Source organism: Sceloporus occidentalis, unplaced genomic scaffold (assembly GCF_023333645.1).
Source record: "Sceloporus occidentalis isolate IW3139 unplaced genomic scaffold, rSceOcc1.0.p SCAF_5, whole genome shotgun sequence".
NCBI lineage: Eukaryota > Metazoa > Chordata > Lepidosauria > Squamata > Phrynosomatidae > Sceloporus > Sceloporus occidentalis.
Window position 1 is genome coordinate 88,748,180 of NW_028316985.1, and position 8,771 is coordinate 88,756,950.

The 8,771-nt window shown below is 42.3% G+C and overlaps 1 protein-coding gene across 10 annotated transcripts in view; it reads right to left on the reverse strand.

Annotated features, from left to right (window-relative positions):
- UPF2 (UPF2 regulator of nonsense mediated mRNA decay) overlaps positions 1-6,758 on the reverse strand; it is a 49,557-nt gene extending 42,799 nt beyond the window's left edge. For all 10 annotated transcript variants that reach the window (XM_089524680.1, XM_089524679.1, XM_089524674.1 and 7 more), the window contains exon 1: positions 6,688-6,758. The gene's annotated coding sequence lies outside the window, so the exon portion shown is untranslated. The remainder of the gene's footprint in view (positions 1-6,687) is intronic.
- Positions 6,759-8,771: the final 2,013 nt, after the last annotated feature.

The window sequence follows — 8,771 nt, forward strand, 5'->3', positions numbered from 1 at the left end:
AAGGCCATCCACCAAAACTCATTGGCCAGTTAATATCACATTGTGTGATATTGTGATTATCCAGCGATTATCACGTGAATAAAGAGGCATTCTAATGCCAGTTTTTATTCATGGGATTTTCTCGTTGTGTGATCATCTTCCTGCTATTGCAGAATATTGACAAGAGCATCCCACTATGCTCCGGTCTTTTTTGCCCATGTGATAAAGTGCTGCAAAACAGAGGAGAGCAGCCTGCCTCTCCAGGTATCCCCCAGCATGTTAAAAAAAGCACACTCTATTTGTGGCGACCAAAACAGAAATAGTTAAAAAAAAAGTTGAGGCTGCTGAAAGGAAAAGTCATCCCTGGAAGTGTTTTGGAGGAAATTTTCAAGGGGTCTCAAGATGTAGATTTTTTATTTATTTATTTATTTATGCAAGGGCTTACCTGACCTGGCATTTAATTTCACATGTACAGATTGTTAATTTCTAAGGAAAAGTTTGCTGAAATATTCAGAACTGCTCTTGTCATGTAGAAACCTCTATTGATTTTTCCCATGTTACTTCTGGCTATAGTACCAAAGTTTCTTGAATGGAGGCGCACTCCCATGGGAGCATGCAGGTGCGCACCATTTTAACTCCCTCCGTTCGCCCCTCGCAGATAATCAAGGGGCACGGATCCCAAGTCCATGAGAACAGAAGGAAGACTGTACTCTGGAAAACGCAACAATGCAGTTAGAACAAGAAAAAAATCTTCACCAAATTGGCCTATGGAAATGTCTTTATCCATATGAACCCAAATACTGAAATTGTACAGGGAGGTTCTATCACATTTTCCAACTATTTGTGTGCTCACACAGACAACCATATGGCTACAATACTGGCTGCTCAACAGGTAGAAGGTAAAAATGAGCTGTCTCCAAAATCAATTTTCTCTCATTTCTTCTCTTAATAAAACATATTCTGAGGTTTTACCACTAAACCTAACATTAAGAGGTTTGCTACTGTGAGTTATTGTAAAAGCATCACATTCCACAAGTCAGAACTGATGGGATTCAGAAATCCATCACTGTTAATTTAGAAACAGCATTCAGTATCAACTACTATATTAAAGGAACTTGGTTAGCTAAGAAAAGTTTGTTTTAAAATTTTTGATCCTATGGGGGGGAAAAACTCTCTCAAAATATGTATGGTGCAATAACTTGAATCCAACTTCCCCAATCTTAAGGTGACCTATGAATTCTTATTTTAAATGATAAAATAAACACTCCCTGTAAGAGCATACTTCTCTTTGTCAGCGCTGTATTTCCTACAGTCTCCGTATTGCATTTTCATACAGATAACAAGTTTTATACAGCAAAAACCTAAGTCTAAAAATGCTTATTGATACAAGCAACTTACCAGAATGCAGTCAATTACGTTTTTGGAGGTCAATTATTTGGAGATCAAGGAGGGAAACAAGCTATAAAGTAATAATGGATGCCTTGCCCGCAAGCCTGCTAAAAGCACTGCTTTTGCAAAATTCTGACACTATTAATGACTGCTGGTTATGGTACTTTTGAAGCCATCTATTTAAAACAGATGCAAAGACATTTTGAGCTTTCAAACAGTTTGTACTTTTAAAGAGAAGTTAACTGTTTTTTCATTGCTTTTCTTGTTCCTAGCCGGTTTAGGGGCCATCCTGCAAACACAGTTAGCATTCCCTTCCTCACAACAGACTATGGCTTCTGGCACACTGCAAAATTGGGGCAGTTTGACACCGCTTTAACTGTCATGGCTCTATGGAATCCCGGGATCTGTAGTTTGTTGTGACCTCAGGGCTCTCTGACAGAGGCTAAATACCTCACAAAACTACAACTCCCAGAACCCCATAGCACTGCACCACGACAGTTAAAGCATTGTCAAACTGCATTAATTCTGCAGTGTAGATGCAGCCTATGATGTGACTTCGATGTCAATCTCCCCCTGCCTGCTTTTAGTAGTATCTTGCCTAAAGGGTGTATGTGTTGCAGTTTTGAAAGCATGAACAAACTTTTATGGCCTTGTGGTAGACCCAAGAAAGACGTTGCCAAATTTTGATTTGGTTTCTTCTTTTGCACAAAGGAAATAATTATTGCACCATAATCTTTGCACAAAGGCAATAATTAAATGGAAAGTTGCAACTGGACTTTCCATGCATGTTTCAATGTATTAAGACAATGAGCATTATTTACAAGCAACAGCAGATTCAATACAACAGGGGTGGGTGAAAACTGTTTTCTCAGCCTCCAGTCTTCAATCACACAGACTTCCCTTCATCTGGGAGCAGTAACTCCCCTTTTAAATTGGCCACCCATCCACCATTTTGACATCAGAAACTGGTTTCTTAAATCCAGAATTGGGCTTCCTGTCACTCCAGTTTGGATGCAGGTGGGTATCTTTGGCAATCCATGCAGCCTGGAAGATGCCAGGGCAAAATAGCCTCTGAACTTCCCAAAGCTATCCACTACCCTAAAAGTGTATTTTCAAGATTTAATTAGTCAGAACGCTTACAATACATCTAAATCTAAAATTAATTTATTCTCTCTCTGTGCGCGCCTTCAAGTTGCCTGCTGACTTATGGAAACATCATGAATTGCATAGGGTTTTCTTAGACAAAGAACACTCAAGATAAGATGGTAATGCCAGTTCTCTCCTCTGCACCTGGTATTCAATGGAGATCTCCTATCGAAGTACTAACTAGGGCTGGCCCTGCTTAGCATCCAAGATCAGATGGGATCTAGTGCTTTTAGGGTATTTAGGTCTTTTATTCTGTCTACTTGTAAAACTCCCAGTTTTGTTGCAAAAAGGATTTTCTGTCACAAAACTTCCTGAGTGTCTTCCACTTTCTTGCCAAACTTCTTGGGAGAAGCGAGGTCTCATCTTCTGCCGTGTATGACCTGGGTCCCTTAAATGGGAACCAGAATGGCGATTTCTCAAGCCTCAAAGTCCTTGTTCTCAACCTATGGTAGGTTAACATAGATAATATGGATTAATCTACATGTGATTTGGAAACTACTGAGCCCTGGTCAATTCATAATTTTACTTACTTGATCATGGTCAAATGTCTTTTAAACTGTATTGTAGCCAGCTTGCAAATTAGGGCTGTAAATCCTCATTTTTCTTGTTTTTGCAAAGAACGGAACAAAATCTCTCTTTTTGCACATTTTAAACAATATGATCAAATTTTCATAATTCATGTTTGTGCAAATGACAGAAGCAAATCTAGACATTTTTCACAGTCAAGGTGAAAAATTTAGTGCATATTTTCTAGTGCACATTCTTTACATTTTTATCACAGATGGGTTTCTACTTTTTGAAGTTGCAGAAAAATACAACCCATTTCCTGTTCTATACCATTTCAACCATTTTTAAAGGAAGCAATTTATATTTATCCATTCATATGAATGCCTTGCTTTATATGTTTTGCAAAGAAACTGCTCATCCTAAAGGCTGAATGGATGAGAGAGTAGAGGGGATGCTTCTTTTTGGTGCTCCCAGCATAGACTAAGCCAGAGATGGTGAATCTTTTAGAGGCCGAGTGCCCAAACTGCAACCCAAAACCCACTTACTTATTGCAAAGTGCCGTGTCCCTCTGGCTTTCTAGGAACAAACTCTGGCAAACTCTGTGCTGGGGCAATGGCACATGTGCCCATAGAGAGGGCTCTGAGTGCCACCTCTGGCACGCGTGCCACAGGTTCGCCATCACTGGACTAAGCTCTAGCCTTTTACCACTCTGTTCAGACAAAGGGGATGGCTCCATTGGGACAAATGGGACTTGAGCATACGCGGATTTTGGTATACGGGGGGGGGGGGGGGTCCGGAACGGATCCCCCGCGTATACCAAGGACCCACTGTATATATATGAGAGAGAGTTAAATAACGTACTGTCATTGCATTGACCCATGGATAAGTTGACTCAAATTTTTTGTGTCTACAATTTCTAGACTTATACATGAATATACACAGTACACTAGATTTGCATTTACCTAATACTTATAGCTTTAACTGATCACTACTTAGATTTATCATTTCTTAACAACTAGATAACATGTATTTGGCACAACTCTGCTTCTGGAACAAATTAAAGCTTTAGAGACATTACCATTATTTGACTGCCTGACCAACCATTTTGACAAACAGGTGACCAATCATACTAATATAATGAAGTTCCTGCCTTAAGTGCATGCCTCCAAACTGAATTCTTTTCAGTTCCTCATGGATCTTTCTTTTCAGGTGTGTACTTGGGCACTACCAGTAGGATAAAGCCCTTAACTTAAACTTCAGTAATCCTCTGGATCTCAGTAAAACATGATAAAAGCACTTTAACTGCAAGAAGTGTGCCATGGGGGGGGGGGGGGGGATAAGTTATGGTCACTTTGGCACAGGGATATTTAAGTGACAACTGGAGCAGGAACTTGTGTTACTTCCGGATGGAAGCAGGAAGACCCACAGCCAAGCAAAACGAAAGTGAACATACTGGTGAACCACAGAAATACTTCAGAGGAAGGAACTGGCAAATGCACCTGCAGATTCCTTGCCTAAGCAAACTTTGTGAAATGGCACCACCTTACAAGGCATTTCACCTGACTTCAAGCCTCTGACTTGAAGGCAATGCACAAAGAGAGAGAATGCAGGGACAAAGAAAAGCTACAGTCACAGGCTGAAAGACCCCCGTCTGGCTGCATCTACACTTGAGAAATAATCCAGTTTGACATAATAATAATAATAATAATAATAATAATAATAATAATAATAGAAGACATCACTTTAAATGCCATGTGTCAATGCTATTGAATTCTGAGAACTGTAGTTTGTTGCGGCACCTGAGCTCTGCGACAGAGAAGGCTAAATGGCTACCAAACTACAAATCCCAGAATTGCACAGCACTGAACGATGGCAGTTATAAACGGGACGATTCCTGCAGTGCAGATGCAGCCCCCCTCCCAAAAATACAAGACTTAACCTCAATAAAGCCAAACATTTCTGTCTCACCACCTCAGCCTCACAAATACCACCTTGTTGTTGTTGTTGTGTGCCTTCGAGTTGTTTCTGACTTACGACAACCTTATTATGAAGTTTTCTTGACAGGTTTCGTCCAGAGACGATTTGCCATTGCCTTCCCGAGGCTGAGAGAGTGTGACTTGCCCAAGGTCACTCGGGGGGAGGCTCCATGGCCGAGCCGGGATTCAAACCCCAGTCTCCAGAGTCCAATGCTCAAAGCTATTATACCAAGTTGGCTCTCTATTTTAAAATACACTCATCCCTCCATACTTGCAGATTTGATTATTCGTGGATTTGATTTGATATATTCTCTCTAGGAATATCTCGGTCCTCCAGGGCCACTCTATGGTCCACTTTAACCACAGGTTGCCCTGAAAGACCTAGAGACCTTTGTAGCTCCTCCAGTGCAGTGCTATGGCCAGTGTCTGTTGCACTGGGGACCTAGAGATGCCTCCTCTCTCTCAGCTAAAAACAGGGTGTTTTTGTTATCTGAGGTATTTCCACATTCACGGGAACCCTAGTGAATATGGAGGGACAACTGTGTGTGTGTGTGTGTGTGTGTGTATATATATATATATATATGGGCAAATTAAACTATTGCCTTTCACTCTCTCTCTGTGTTAAGACTAACTAAACTCTCACCTTTCACCATGTTTCTTTCTGTCATACACACACACTATGTGTGTGTGTGTATATATATATATATATAATTATTATTAACCTTTATTTATGAAGTGCTGTAAATTTACACAGTGCTGTACATGTGTATATATATATAGTGTGTATAACAGATATATATATATATATATATATATACAGAGAGAGAGAGAGAGAGAGAGAGAGAGATGGTGAAAAGCAAGAGTTTAATTTGTCTTTATATATATATATATATATACACACACACACACACACACACATATATATATATACAAAGACAAATTAAACTCTTGCTTTTCACCATCTCTCTCTCTCTCTCTCTCTCTCTCTCTCTCTGTGTGTATATATATATATCTCTGTTAACATACAGTATTTACTTTGACCTGTGGATACTCACCTTGGGGGGGGGGGTTCAATTTTAGACTTGAGTATGTACAGTATTTGTCTTCCTTTCTGTCACTCGGGGGGAGGGTTCCCTTGGCCTAGCGAATATGGAGGGACAAGTATATACATATATAATATATAATATACATGATATATAGGTATATAGATATAGATATATAAGTACTATAACATATACATATATATATACGTTTATATATATATATATATATGTATTGTGTGTGTGTATATATACATATATACACACACATACATACATATATATATATATAAATAAATGTTTATATATAGGTATAGATCTCTCTCTCTCTCTCTCTCATAGCCAGGCCCACCGCCTGCCCCCCGCGAGGTGTGTAACGGCTCTCCTCCTGACAACGGAAGGCGTCTTGGACGTCAAAGGGGGGCGAAAAGAAAAAGTTCCACGCGGCTGCGACCCCAAACAATAACAGAGCCTTCTCTAAGTAGCTGTCACTTCCGAGGAGGAGAGGCCGCCCCGCCGCCCCCAATGTAACGGCCCCCTCCCTCTTCCCTCGCGGCGACGCCCCCCTCCGCCTCGGCCTCCCCGGGCCTCGCCCCCCTCAGGCCCCGGGCCCAGCCCCGCTCCAAGCCCCGCCGAAAGGGGACGGTTACCTCGGCCCGCTGTAAACATCGGTCCCCGCTTCTCCAACCTCTTCTTCTCAGCCCCCCCCTCCTCCTCCTCCTCTCACAACTCTCCTCAGGACGAGGACCCCGCCCCCCAGGGTGGCCGAGGCAGCGCCTGCTCAAAAAGCGCCTCAACGACACCGCTCAGCCCCGTTTACCTGAGCAATTCGGTTTCAAGTACACCTGAGCAATTCGGCTTCAACGAGCCGGAGATGTAGCCCGCCTCTTGGACCAAACTGAGGGCTGGGAGGCCAAAAACGGGTCAGGCACTGTGTTGGACAGCTATAACGAAAGTGGGGGCCTAAGGGTGGGCGAGAGCAGGGCAACCCCGTGCTTTGGTTACTAAGGGAGGCGGAAGTGGGTGAGAGGCGGAGAGTTTCCTCGCCAGCGAGGGGGCGGGGCCAAAGCGCCGCTCCGCCCAACGCCTGGGCCTCCGACTTCAATTCAACTTCAATTCCCAATTTTCAACTCAGTTTCAATTCGAGTAGAGTTGAGTGATTGACGGCCGCCCCGCCCTTCGAGTCCCAGCTAGCGGGAGGGGGCGGGGCTAAAGCCTTCGAGTTCAATTCAATCTCAATTCCGATTTTCAACTCAGTTTCAATTCAGAGTTGGCTGCCCAAAGAGGTCCCTATTAAATAGGAATACTTACATCATAAAAAGGAGGAAGGGAGGAAAAGAAAGGAAAGGGGAGGGGGAAATAAATAAAGGTGGCATGGCAGCACCTTTAAGACTAACTGGATTTTATTTTCCTATGCAATATATAATACACCGCTCTTCATGGGCTGTGCATCTGCACTGGAGAAATAATCCAGTTTGACATCACTTTTGACTGCCATGCCTCAATTCTATGGGATCCTGGGATTTGTAATTTAGTGACAAGGAAAGCTAAACAGCTCGCAAAACTACAGTTCCCAGAATCCCACAGTATTAAGGCATGATGGTTAAAGCGATGACAAACTGGATTACTCCTGCAGTGCAGATGCAGCCATAAGCATGGATTAAATGATCCCCATTTTATAGACTATATAAGTGAACACTAGGCCTTGCATGTTTTTCTTAAGACAACATTATATCAGAGAGTTCATAAAACCTTTCCAATTCACAGCATGAGAAATGAATAACGTTTTACCCTTCAGCTAGGGATTCTTTCCACAAATAGCTTTCCCATAAATACCAATTAACAACATTTTTCAAATCAAGACTCAATCAACAGGTGGGCCAGTTTTTTCCCCAGTTCTGTGCTATTACTGTTCTGATCGCCGTGAAAAATAATATACTGCAATCAGTTGCTTCTAATTTAGTATCTCACAGCTGTCAGAAATGATGGAGAGAAGCCTTGGAGGTTAAAGAGGTCAAAGCCTCGGAGGTTAAAGAGGCTAAAGCCTTGGAGGTTAAAGAGGACTGTGATTTGTCTTGTGCTTTGACATACTATTTGGATATTCCCCCCCCCCCCAAAGTGCTGGGGCATTCTTACCACATCTGGACATACGAAGAGCTCCGAAATCTAGTCATTTGTTAGTTTAATGTCCATGTATCTGCTTTATTTACACTAAGGTAGTCTTTTAGCAGATATGTGTGTTTGTATGTGCCATCAAGTTTCCTGCCAGGGCCAAATATGGACCTCTGCTGCAGAAATACAGTTGTCCCTCCATATTCACTAGGGTTAGGGGCACAAGACCCCTGTGAATATGGAAAAACAGCAAATAACAAATACACCATGGCCTGTTACAGACTGCCAAAATAAAGCTGCTTCGGGTCTCTTTGGAGGTATGCTATTTAAATGATGCATGGGTCCTAAGAGTCCGGAGGTCGCGCCAAAGCCACACTCCATTCCTAAGCACCGGAGTGCAGCTTTGGTGCAGCTTCCGGATTCTTAGGATGCATGCATCATTTAAACAGCATACCTCCAAAGAGACCTATATTTTGGCAGTCTGTAACAGGCCCATGTTTTTACCTGAGAGGACACCTGTGTTTGTCTTCATTAAGTACAGTCAGTACAGGATGGTTCCCAACCGGAAAAGAGGTCAGGCAAGGCTGTACACCAGTGGTTCCCAACCTGTGGGTCGGGACCC